The sequence below is a fragment of the Ischnura elegans genome, assembly GCF_921293095.1.
Source record: "Ischnura elegans chromosome 13 unlocalized genomic scaffold, ioIscEleg1.1 SUPER_13_unloc_3, whole genome shotgun sequence".
NCBI lineage: Eukaryota > Metazoa > Arthropoda > Insecta > Odonata > Coenagrionidae > Ischnura > Ischnura elegans.
In genome coordinates, this window is record NW_025791659.1 from 2,332,350 (window position 1) to 2,346,507 (window position 14,158).

Sequence of the window (14,158 nt, forward strand, 5' to 3'; positions counted from 1 at the left end):
ACAGAAATGGGGTGGCACCTGAAAGCACTTGCAAATATCACAATAAATCTCCCCGCAGAGATGCGGTGCTGTGCGACCCTCAGCGTCGTACACTTAATGGCACAATGTGCAGTATCACCATTTTTCACACACAGACAAGGTTTTCTCTCCCATTTTCTTATGATTATCGTAACAATTCATATTATAAAATTTTCTCTTAAATGAAATACATGAAATTTCTAATTTCATATTGGAATCAGTGTTGCACGGGTCACTTGAATGGCAACATGGACACGGTCTACTACACTTGTGGGCGCCCTTTTGATTGAAAGGTACATGACATTTACGGCAGTAATAGGAGCATGAGAACGCACCTGTAAGGGAAGTTATTACGTTGTAATGCTCTTTATAAAATATCAAATCGATATTTTTCCGAGGTTGATCCGGAGTTGATTCGGGACCTCGAAAAATAACGTCGCGACCCTTACGATCTTGGAAGACAGTTATTTGATATTCTTTTAAATGGTCTTGAAAACTCCTGATCTCCTCAATTCCACCACCGTTTGCTAAATCCACGCCACACATTCTGCAAAGCTCAACCGCTCTCAGTGATTGCAAGTTGCGAACGTTTTTTCTAACCTTAACCTGGACAGATTTGGAATCTGAATACCTTGATATCGAAACAACTAATGCCCTTGCCAAGCATAGTGAGTCCTCATTAGTTATACAAATGATGCTTTGTTTATTTTTACAAAAATCATGAAATGACAGAGTGTTAGGATGATTAAATCTTCCTTTACCCACGGGCATCATAACATGATGTACAGTTACATTTAAGTTATCTGAGAGTAAATAATCATCATTGCTCTGAGCGAATTTTGAGAAAGTGGTGAATACGACATCATTATGGAGTTGATCGGCACGTCTAAAAGATATGTTAATAGTTTTTTCCGGTGCTACATCGGTGGAAATAGTCATGCCGAGTTGATCTCTCTCGCTAACATTCTTTGACTTTATGTACTTCAAAATTTCACTCATTGCTTCCTCAATCCAAAATAATGGCTAGACATTAGGGGGGCATTCCCTTAACTTAACCCTAAGTGATCTTCCGATCATATTAAACTTTTTATACAGCCTTTCTTTTTCATCCAAAAGTTGGAATTTACCTCCGTCATCTGTGTCAGTTTCTTCGTCTGACGGTTCCATCACCAGTGCGTCCCCCATCTCCTCTTCCTCCACGTTTGCAGCAACATCCTCTTCCTGATCTGCATCCTTTTCATCGGCTAGTCCGGCCTGTTCATTTTCGGTAGCCTCCTTCCGTCCCTCACCAACCTGGATCACTTCTTCACCATCGCTGTCTTCGATTCTTCTTCTCATTGCACCCCTTCGTTCTGCCTCGACCGGGGCATCATTAGATATTATCACCCGATCTTCCTCATCAGACGAATCAGATACTGAAAGAGGATTAAGCATTCGTTATGCGATGCTTAGATCCAATGACTTAGATCAAATGCGTGACATAGAGATGTTTTCGTTACTAAAAATCATAGTAAATTACCGATTATTCGTCGCCTTTTCCTCTGATTCTTCTTCACCTTTTTCTTCTTCTTGGGTACTGATGTCCCTATAGAAACGTCACCGGAGAAAATTTTTTGACGTAACGTAGGTCTCTCCTTTTCTTCGGCATATGAATCTGAAACAAATATTATATTATGACCAATCTATTTTTTACTTAAAGAAATATCAATGTACACCAGAAAAATCATAAGGGGAGGAGAACTAACTCCATAATATTCTAAATTGAATTTAAGTTCACTCACCAGCACTCTTGAATTCCTTCTCTGCAATAGAAGCTGCCTCTGCCAAACAGAAGTCATCCTCGTCCATTAAATCTTCGAAAGCTGCGAGTGAAAAGTAATTGTCAAATCAGTTGTAATAAAAAATCAGCCGAGGAGCAGCAGCATTTTCCTTTAGTGCTGAACCAGACTCCTCGTTCTACGGTAACTAATTGTTGCAATATTTTTGCAATAATAATTAAAATTAAATAAATCAAAATTAACTCACCAGTACTCTTAAATGCCGCCTCAATCTCATCGGCTGCTTTTGCTAGCCACAAATCGTCGCTTTCATTCATCTCATCTTCGAATTCTGTGAAAAAGTAAAACTCAAATCAATAATGGTTGTATTTATATGAGTTAAATTTTTCCCTGCTCATAATGACTTCACAAATAATTGGTATAAATTTAATATGCTAACCTTCAATTTTCCGCGTCTCCCGCGGATTCGTCTCGGAAGTTCTGGCATCGCCGAGTACCTCTTCATGGACAATAATTTGGCGCTTCCTCTTCCTGGTTTCCTCAAGAAGGTTCGCGTAAGAAGTCTCCACCATTTCGAGGTATTTATGAAGAGCGCTGCTAATTCTTTCCTCCACCTTTCTTTCAGCAGTTAACTTGTAGAGGTATTGCACAAAGACTTCAGCCTCGTTATTTATCCCCCTTCGAACCTCGTCCGCCTCGACCATTTCCAAATAGGCCCTCGCGGAGCACTTAACTTGGTGGGAGACGATTCGTCTCCTGGCCATTGAATAAAGCTCGCTCGAAACGAAGTTAATAACACCGGCCATTATGACTGAACTTCCCTGAATTTCTTCTGAACAAAATTTAGTTGGTGTTTCCGTATTAACTTGCACACAAGCATTGAATGAATTCCATTATTTTCTAAGTGGTTTATATAAGATCTCCAGGATATCGGGAAAGGAATAATAGAAATACGTAAGAAGAAGGGGAATGTGGTGAAGATAATCGGATTTGAGGGATTTGTATACACACAAGTTAAGCAAGTGCATGTTTTCACCCAAAAGATTAGCCCCTTTGATCAGCGTGGTCAGTCGCCCGTCGATGGTGGAAGCAGATACAGCACACAAAGTGTGTGGATAACGATAAACACACGGGGTCCATGCATAAACTCCGTAAGTGATTCGCGTTGGTACGGCTATTTGTTTAAGCGTATTGAAGCGAAGGTTCTCGAGAAGGAGGATTTACGATAAGGATTTAAATATTATCTCTGGCGAAACGTTTGTACATCTCTGTGCACCCACCCCCAGAGTGGTCCGTATGGGAGGAAGAGGTGTTTGTCTCGTACGATTTTGTAACTTGAGTTGTCCGCGAGGGAGGAGGAGAACAAGGGACAGAACGACATCGTTGGTGGAAAACAACAACAGTTTGCTCTGGTGGAAACTCCGTGGAAGGTGTAAGGAACATTCCCGAAATAAGACTTAGAAGGAAAGAGGGAGATTGGACCAAGAGAGAGAGAAGGGAACACCATCACTACCATTGAAATAGACGCTAATGGACGATTCATATTCCTTGAAATTCCATCGGAAGAATTGAATCCACCGTGGTTTAGTGGTAGCGCATGCAGTTACGACTTTAGAGTCACGCGATCGAGTCCGGTATTAGGCGAAGTACATTTTCAGACACAAATTTATTTGGAGTAGCTGTTACGTCTTCGTCACGGGACAGCGGCGTAGGGATCAATGGTGGGTTGGATAAGCGACTGATGGCGGCCTCGTCTTGCTCTCAGACCATTCCGAAATCGCAAGAAGGGCTGAGGGATCTCGGGGTGGGGTCGAGGAAGTATCATACAGAGTTTGTGTGGGTGAGTGGATGGGTTGGGGAAGGGGGAGGGAAGGGAGGGGGGAAGGCGTCTGGGGCACTCGGGGTTTGTTGTGACGGCCCAGAGTGCCCCACTTAGTAGTTACGCGTTTCCCTGACTATCTTTATTTCTCAATGAAGGCCCTGAACGGTCGAAACGCTCTTGGTCTCGTTGTCCCTTATTGCCCCAGAATGAACCACCGCGGTTCTGACAAGGGGGCGTCACCCGAGGATTAGCCGAATATGCAGCTAAGCTGTCAGACCTCATCCTCCCCAAACTCGGGTGACCAAACGCCCTATTAACCATTTCATCACCTTGGGGCGGTTCACGGTATGACTCCGCGACTATCTTCTTGGAGTCCAGTTCTCGACCCCATTTTTCTAACTGCTCTAAGGAGTCCGGCCTAGGGGATAAGTGCCAAGAATAATATGGATTTAAATTCCCACAAACTATTTCCAATAGCTCCTCTGAACGCACGGGACTTTCTAGTCTATTATTCATTTTGATAATTAAAGCAAGGTAGTCGCCTAACGTTTCCTCCGGTCCTTGCGACCTGTTATATAAGTCCCTTCTTAATCGTGCATCGTAATTGGGAGGACCAAACCGCGCTTTAACTTCTCGCGTGAATTCCCTATAGTTAAAAAATTTGTTATCCCAGAACCAAGTCCGGTCCTTGCCTACCAGTACTTCGGGCAATAATTTCATTAACATTAGCTCGTTGACTTCAAAATGCTCAACAAACTTATCTAGTACTTCCAAGAAACTTCTCACATTTTCCTCGCCTTACTCCTTGAACCGTAGTTCCCAGCGTTTCGCCGCAGTTAGAATTTGCTCTAGCCTTACGAAGTCAAACCCGATATCTTCACTTATTGAGACTCTTGAAAGAGAGTCAGCGCCGGCGGATGAAACGAAGCCGCCGGAGCTTTTGGGAACTCGCGCCTTCGGGCTGGACTCCGAGGTGTCTTGTTCCCATCCCAAAACATGGAAAAGACCGAGCTGATCCGAATTCTTACCGGCCGATTTCTCTCACCAGCTGCCTGTGCAAGTTAATGGAGCGAATGGTAAATCGACGTCTCATTTGGTGGCTGGAGCGTCGAAAACTCCTCTCTAGGATACAATGCGGATTCAGACGGAACCGTTCCACAATGGACCACTTGGTTAGAATTGAAAATTTCATCCAAGAAGCCTTCCTTCTCCGCCAACACGTAGTCGGTGTATTTTTCGACTTAGAGAAGGCTTACGACCGGGTCTGGCGACGTAAGATTCTACGCGTATTACGTGAGTGGGGTTTTAGAGGCTGTTTGCCCATTTTTATACAAAATTTTTTAACCAACCGTGTTTTTAAAGTAAGGACGGGACAGTTGTTGTCAAATTTTTACCCTCTTGACAACGGAGTTCCCCAAGGCTCTGTTCTGAGCGTGACGTTGTTCGCTATTGCGATCAACGACATAGCTCACTGCATCAAGGAGCCAGTGTTAGGGTCACTGTTTGTGGATGATCTCGCGATTTTCTGCAGATCATCTAGGGTCGTGAATGCATCGCGTATGGCGCAACTCACCATCAATAAACTTCACAAATGGACCCAAAATAACGGCTTCCTTTTCTCTTTGGAGAAAACAAAGTGCGTTCACTTTTCTCGCACTCGGGGCGTCCATGTAAATCCCACGTTACACCTAGGTGGTAAAAACCTCCCATTTGTGGAATCAGTCCGTTTTCTGGGGATGACCCTCGACCACAAACTCAACTGGAAGGAGCACATTAATTCTGTCAAGGTAAACTGTTTGAAGTCTTTGAACATTTTAAAGTTTTTAAGCCACGCATCTTGGGGAGCAGACCGCACCACCTTAATTTTACTTTACCGCACACTGGTGCGGTCGAAATTAGACTACGGCTCATTCGTGTATGCGTCCGCTCGCGAGACGTATTTGAAAGCACTTAATTCAGTGCACAACGCAGGTCTGCGACTATGCACTGGGGCGTTTAGGACCAGCCCGATTCCCAGTATATATACCGACGCAGGCGAGCCTCCTCTATGCTACCGAAGGACCTGGCTTCTTTGTAGCTACGTTTCCAAAATTTTAGCAATGACGAGTCACCCATGTTATAGTTTACTTTTTAAACCCCGTTTTATTAATGTTTTTAACCGAAGGACTAAAGCAACCAGACCAGTAAGCGTTCGTTTTAACGATTTTATTCGCGGATGCGAATTCACGCTACCTGAAGTGTATCCTGTTTCATTCTCGGAACACCCCCCTTGGATCACTCCCACTCCGGTGGTGAATATTCTTTCACGATCTCGACCGAAGTCTTCCACAACTCCCTCGGAGTACCAGCGTTTGTTTGCCATGTTCCGATGGAATCACCCCAACCTTACCCCCGTTTACACTGACGGTTCGAAAGATAACTCTGCTTGTGCATGTGCAGTGTTCTCCCCTATCCACGGGAACATCAGAGCAAAGCTTCACCCGATGTGCAGTGTGTACACGGCGGAGCTTTATGCCATAAGGACAGCTCTAGAAGCCCTAGATGACCACGGCGGCTCCTTTGTGATATGCACTGACTCCAGGAGCTCGCTACAAGCCATCTCTGGCTTCTCACCCGTGCACCCGATCGTGCAAGAAATACACTCTCTCCTGCTGACCCTTTCGAGAAAGGGTTTGAATATCCATTTTCTGTGGGTACCGGGACATGAGGGGATATCCGGGAATGAGATAGCAGACGCTATGGCCAAGGAAGCTCTGAATAACGAAGTTCTTGTCTCAACGCTGGTTCCCCACGAGGACTTACGAGCATCTCTAAGAAATGTGGTATTTGGAAAATGGAGGGAGTCATGGAGGATTCTAAATAATAACAAGCTCCGTGGCATCAAGGACATGGTAGCAGCGTGGCCCTCCTCAGCTCGTAGTAATCGGAGAGAGGAAGTAGTACTTACACGATTGAGGATAGGGCACAGCCCCCTGACCCATGCGTATCTCTTTACTGAAGAGAAGGAACATCCCCAATGTGGGGATTGTAAATGGCCATTAAGTATTAGACACATCATGCTAGATTGTGTTAAGTACCGCGAAGCGCGAAGACGAAATAATCTAGGGGGAGACCTAAAAACCCTTTTAGGAGACCACCCTACCAACTTAATCTGTACATTTCGGTTTCTCAGAGAAATAAACATTTTTAATAAAGTCTAATTATGTACACTTTCAACGAAGACATCAGATGCAGTAGATTACTTTATACATAACTTTTGTAATTAAATAGCACAGTAGTGGTGCAAAATGACCTTGCCGTCGACGCACCCTAAATCCAAATACTACTACTACTACTTCACTTATTTGGAAGGACCCATGTCAGCTCTACTCACATTGGTATTTTCGGGCACCGTTTCAGTAGTTGCGGACAAACTCCGCACATACTCGCGCAAATGTTTCCTCAGATCATCTAGTACGCCGTCACTACTAATCCCAAACCGTTCACAAGCACTAATCGCTTCCGTTTTACATAGATCATTAATCCAGCTCGTTCCCTCTGATACCTTGAATGTCATGATTACCACGATATCCTACACTGCCACCTCAGAACCGAGCTCTGCTACCATTGAACTATTAGTGAAGGTGGGTGGCAGTAAGCAGGCAGTAATAGATTTTTTTTAAATGCAATTTATTGTCACAAAAATAACTTAAGGCAAAGCACAAACCATGCCAAAAAGTCGACCACGGCACATAGGAACAAAGGAGAAGGGGTGAAGGGAATAATTTGGGAAGTGGGAAAGGAAGGGCTCCCAAGCTTACGTAGTTTGGCGGTGTCTGGCGGCGAGGCAGCCCCGGAGCGGCGTTGAAGTGAGAGGGCACAACATGCCACAACGGGCGAATCCCAAGAAAAAAGCCTGGATCTCCTTGCTCTCCCTAATATATAGGGAGCCCGCAATTAGATTCCTTCCTTCACACGACGGACTGAGAGTCGATCGGCTAGGGCTAGTCCGAAGACTCGGCCTACGCCCCGCAGTGAGGTCGTACTTCCACTACTGCTTACAATGGGTTGTTCTTGGATCGGAGCCTCAGTAGACGGCTCATAGTCATGAAAACAAAAAAACACAGTAAACTGTTCAACTCAAGACTAACACATGCAGTGTAGAACTGAATTACGAAGCGTAGAGATGGTATATACTTGAGTAAGCGGGGCCCTCGTGTATCCTATGCACCTCGTATTTTTTGTGCTAACTCATGAGGAAGAAAATAATAAAAACAGAAATTCATTTTTTAGCCCTTAATGTTTTATCAATTTGCCATGGCATAAATGTACAATCTATTAGTCAATATTATTTGCTAATGTTGAGCTCCTGTATGTATTTCACATGAATTTATTGGCTTGCGCATCAATATCGCCATCCTGATATCCAACCAAAAAGGTTCAGGAATGTCTGCAATGTCAATCCATTATTATTCAAATACGGAAGTCCTTGGGCAAGTTAAATGAAAACAGAATGCTCTTAATGCCTTCTAGATGCCTGATAACATTAGTTTGGTCTGCTTTGTGAGCTGAAGGTGTGAGCAAGGGCAAAACCTGAACATCTTGGTATCACATGGGAAAACGTAATGTGATATCAATGTTTACTGTGAAATTAAGTATCATAACTCCCAAGGAAATAAAACCATGAATCACTGACGAATATCTGTATCCTAACAGTTATTTTTAATTTTTGTTGCTATCGCCTATATGTGAGAAAAATCACCACACTTACTTTGTCCCACACCTCAGTCTTTTTTGCAGTGCATTTCATTAGCATGCTGCGTTTTTAATGCCTTATCAATGCCATCACATATTCAAAATTCGTCTTGGGTAGTTGTAAGATATTATAGTGATGAAGGTGAATATTCTTGGTTCAAGTAGAGTGCTGATGGTGGTTGAACTTTGTCGAGGGAATATTTATTACTAAGGCGTAGCATTGCGTGACACAAATGAGTTAAATGATTGGATACAGTGCTTTGAACACTGGTCTTCTAGGCTGTCTGGTGGATGCTGTAGCAATAGTTGTTGGTTGTAACTATTGCAACTTAGTGGCACAGCAACGGAATATACCCTATGATGGCTAAATTGTTAATTAAATAGCTATTGGGTCTACACTGCTTATTAGGGTGGGTCGAAAAAAGGCTTTTTTTCCTGATCAAATTTGCCCTGCGCGGGAAAGTTGTGAAATAATATAAGGATCTCGTACACAAATTTTTTTTCAAATCGGATAATATTAACCACTGCCGCCCGAGCTCTAAAGTTAAAAATTTTACGACAAATCAGGCGGATTTCACAATCAAACAGCTATGAAGACGAATTTTATGAAAATATGGGATAATGGATAATATCAAAGAGTGTATACACGTTTAATGTTTATTAGAATTAAATTTGAGGTATTTTTGACGAAATCTATGGTTAAAAAAATGTCTATGAATTAACAACAAAATTAGAGTATAGACCACCCGCACAAGACAACTCATTTTTGCCTACATTTCTAAAACTCCACTTTGAGGACTAAATTGCAGGTAAAATAATACTTATTTCGATTGAATTTCATTTCTTATCAAATAAGTCATCATATGGTAGTAAATAATCCCACAAAAAGTAATAATAAGGTAAATTATTTGAAATTAACATCAATCATAATGACGAATAACGTACCTGTGGAGCTATTTTCAACAAGAAATTCAGCCAAGGTTCAAGTGATCATATTTCAGTGCTGAGCAGGCCAGGTCGTTCTTGTGAATATCAGTCTGTTAATGTAAGGCATTATCCTTCTTCCATTCAGAGGCCTGCTTCAAAATCTGACATACTGTTCAATCAGCCATTTCCAAATTCCTCTATCTCTGTGCCTATTACTGCTCCATATTATGGTGACTAATAAATTTCTTTGTAGTAGAAATGGTGGCTCCACCGAAATATTGTCTAAGTGTTCATATCCACGTTTGTGCCCGTGACTGTGATAAAATTTACTCCAGTAAATCCTCTTTTTATAGGCATAAAAGCATTTGTGGTAAAACTAACGACAAAATCCTTTACCCAAGGGTATGCTCTTCTTGTCATGTTTCGTATTCCAGTACGTCTTCTTCCTCAAGACGTATCAAATGTTGTACAGCAAAGTCATCCTACATTACTTTTCCAAAATCTAATTGCGAGGCTAAGTTTCAAAGCCATTCTGTCCTGATGGATCACTTGCAAATCGAGCAACAGGAAAATATTGCCATAGAAGAGTATAATTTCAAAGATTTGACTGAATTTCAAACCTTGAAGAAGGAGTATTGTGATAAGAATCATATTTCACTGGTAAAACATTCAGGAAGCTTCACATGTGGTGAAATGAAGTCCTCTTATTACATTTGTAAATTCAATAATCACCATAAAGATACTGCTTTATCTAATAAAACTAGTAGAAAGAGGAAGTTCGGAAAAATGCCTAACTCTGATTGCTTGGCAAGAATGATTGTTAAAGAGTCAGACTCCAGTATTTTTGGGAAATACTATAATTCACATAATCATGACTTAAAATTTAAAAATGTGAAGTTTTTTTAGGTGAGATAAAACCACAAAGAAGCAAATTAATTCTTTCCTTGAGCAGGATGTCCCATCGCATACCATTCAAGAGTATTTTCAGCCTGTTGATAACTCATCTAAAGATTTATCTCCAATTAAGGAACACTTCATTACATCAGCCCAAATTTGTAAAATGAAGTATGAGCTTGAACAGAATAAAAGACTTAGCAAAGATGATGCTGAGGCTGTTCATTAGGCCGGCCCTTATTTTTCAGAATTGCGAAAAGTTATGTTTTCCTGGTCTCAAAATGATCCAAATGGTGTTCATATTCACGTGTTAAAATTTGGTTACTTTAAAATAACGGCAACCCGTGCCCCAAGGGCCCTAAGTACTAAGGACCCTCAATTGAGTTTTTTGGGGCTGAAAAAGCACTATTTTTATGTAAAACGTAAAAGTAAAGTCCTTTAGGGACGATTTTCCGTTTGTTTTAACCTATCTCTAAGCGTTTAGAAGATATCGTCCGTCGTAATGCAATCCCCCCCTAGGGCGCCACCCCGCACCGCGGCACCGCTGAGGTATGTCCCGCACCACTTACTAGAGACTTCCCCTCAACACCCTCCCCTCCCTCGGCAAATAATTTGCCCCTGATGACAATATTTACATGCTAGTGTTGAATAGTGTTGAGCTAGTATTGAATAGGTTGTTCCTCTTGTGTCATGATTAATGTTGTTAAAGCCTTTAATGTCAATTTTAACCCTTCAACGCCGTCCTATGTACTGGGTACCGACCCCTTTAACCTTGATTTTATGCCGCCAGCGGCTGCGAACCATTCCAGCAGGCATTGTTCCAAAGTGCTTTTTATGTACAAAATATTATAAGCATGTGATAGAAATGTGTCTCTGAATAATTAAGGAATTAAGGGAATGAGCAGGGCTTCCATGGCTCCAACAGTAGATAGAAATATTCAAGGAAGAAGAAACGAGGCAGTCAGTTCACGGACGTAGATCACTGTGGATAGATAGAGATAGTTCTTGTGTATAGTGTGCAAAGGATAGGAAGTGCTAAGTTTTTAAGGATGTAAGAAGAAAAGTGGTGAAATAAATACTTTATCATGAACGTGACGTTCATTTTAAGAATAGACCAACAAGAAAAGGCATGTAAGACTAAATCCAGGCATTGAACTGGTTGGAAAAGAAAGAGAAGAAATACTCGGCTCAAATTAACCGACAGTGAGAGAAGTACTTTGTGTTTTCTCTATCACCTAATGGGTTCGAAATTTGTAAGACTTAGTGCAAGAAAAACCGTGAGAAATGCGTCTCATCCATAGCATAAAACTACAATTCCTGTTGTTACGAAAAATAAGGCGATTGAAAAGTTAGAAAAATGGCGCAAAGAATGGATGAACGTGCAACGGCATAAAGAGAGCGCGAACTACAGTGGATATAAAGAGAAGAGAATCTTTCGTAACAAAACTTGATTATTTGTTTGAAATTGCAAGGAGCGGTACCATTGAAATTTTGACGTGCGAGGAGGAAAGTGCTGTTAATCTCTCGGATAAATGTGCTTGGGCTGAAGAGGTAAAAATTTTACGCAATCAAAGAGGAGCACGAAATGCAGTTATTGGTGGAATATATTTCAATTCAAGAAGAAATGAAACATTCAAGAAGAAATGAAAAGATGTGGTTCTCCGCTCCTTTTGTTGCATTAGCTCCCATCAGTGACCCGTAGTTCCTACAAAGACTTGTTAATTACGAAAGTGTTAACCTAGACATAGCGAAAGCAGCACAAAAGAGGTTTTCAAACCACTTGTGGTACATGAGTGAGGAGTTGGTTGGCCTGTCATTCTTTGACGGATCCATTTCTAGGTGTGAAAAAAAACGTGATACGCCGTATGTGGTCTTGTGTAGGAAAATATGATCCACCGAAGAAGTCATTTTATAAACGTAAAGACGTGACTAAGGTATCTATACCAAATTTTGTCACCACTAATTCGAGAAAGCTATTTAATGTATTGTAAATATGCATTGCATTCTTTGATGTGAACATGCGAAAATGAGATGAACATACAAGAACGATTTGCAAATTATTCGGGGTCATCCAGTGGGAAATGATAGTGCAGCGAGAGGAGTGAAACTAATTCAAGATTTCAACTAACTCAAGATTCAACTAATTCAAGCTAGTTGAAGGAAGAGAGCTTTCAAAATTTATTACTAAGTGTGACTTTTCATCGCAATACAACCCTTACGTGCGGAAAGGCACATTCATTGCCAAATATAGGATGTCAGTGAAAAATTAGAAAAACAATGAAAATCTATTTTATTTTGGTTAATGTACCGAAATTCATGGACAGAGTGAAAACAAATTGATCTCTTGGATTGGAAGTATTGTTATGGCAATTGAATTATTTCTAAGGTAAGCACATTTCTTCAGAGGCTAGATCTTGACATCAGGAGCAAATTATTTGCCAAGGGAGGGGAGGGGGTTGAGGGGAAGTCTCTAGTAAGTGGTGCGGGACATACCTCAGCGGTGCCGCGGTGCGGGGTGGCGCCCTAGGGGGGGATTGCATTACGACGGACGATATCTTCTAAACGCTTAGAGATAGGTTAAAACAAACGGAAAATCGGCCCCGAAGGACTTTACTTTTACGTTTTACATAAAAATAGTGCTTTTTCAGCCCCAAAAAACTCAATTGAGGGTCCTTAGTACTTAGGGCCCTTGGGGCACGGGTTGCCGTTATTTTAAAGTAACCAAATTTTAACACGTGAATATGAACACCATTTGGATCATTTTGAGACCAGGAAAACATAACTTTTCGCAATTCTGAAAAATAAGGGCCGGCCTACTGTTCATCTCCTTGTTACTCCTTGTCTGGTTCAGTTAAAAAATCTGTTTTCATTTATAAGCCTCAAGGAAAGCCTACTGAAAAAGGGAATTGCAAACTTGATAGTTTACCTCATAGCACAGATCTATTTGCCCTTGGAATTCAACTTGAAAATCAAAAAAAAGGAAATGTTGCTAGGTTGCACACGTATCTTGAGCATAGACTCAACTCATGGAACTAATCAATATAGATTTCATTTACTTAATTTTATAGTTCCGGATGAGTATGGCGTGGGATATTCTGTAGCTCATTTTATCACCAATTACTTAGATGAAGATACTCTAGTTATTTTCCTGCGGAGTATTAGGGATAGAAGCACTGATTTGCAAGTGAATGCTTTCATGACAGATGGTGATGAGGCTCTTGGTAATGCATTGAAAACAGTTTTTGGGGACAACATTGGACACCTTCTTTGCACTTGGCATGTCAAGAGAAACTGGCAGAAAAATCTTCATAGAAAAGTTAAAGACGTTGAATTATTAACAGAAATAAATGAAAATTTAGAAGCAATAACAGAAGAGAAAAATGAGCACAAATTTAACATCATGTTAGAATCATTTCTCCTAAAATATTCTCAAACTGCCAGTGAATTCATTTCCTATTTTAAGAATAATTATAAACCTAAAAAGGAGAAGTGGGCTATGTGCTATCGAAATTTCCCACATGCAACCACAGAGACAAATATGTATGCCGAAAGTTTCTACAATAAACTTAAAACTAATTATTTGAAACGGAAAGTCAACAGAGGATAGTATGATTTGGTTCACACCTTTTTCAAAATTAATAAAACCATCAATTTAGCATTAACCTTTAAGAGAAAGACTGAAGAACCCCCTTTGGGTTTCCTTGACCTCAAAGGTAGTTGACATGCACGGGCTATGCATGTTCGAGATGCTGACATTTTACAGATTGATGCATTTACATGGAAAATAAAAAGCCAGTCTGACCCAAAACTTTCCTTTGAGATTACTTTAGTGAATAAAGTTTGCCACATACCAGACCTGTGCTTCGTCAAGTGCAATGAACATTCTTGTTTTAGCCTGTGTTCTCATACGTACAAATGCACTTGCCTGGATGGACACTTACTATGTAAACACATTCATAAATTGCACTCATTTATGGTACGAAAT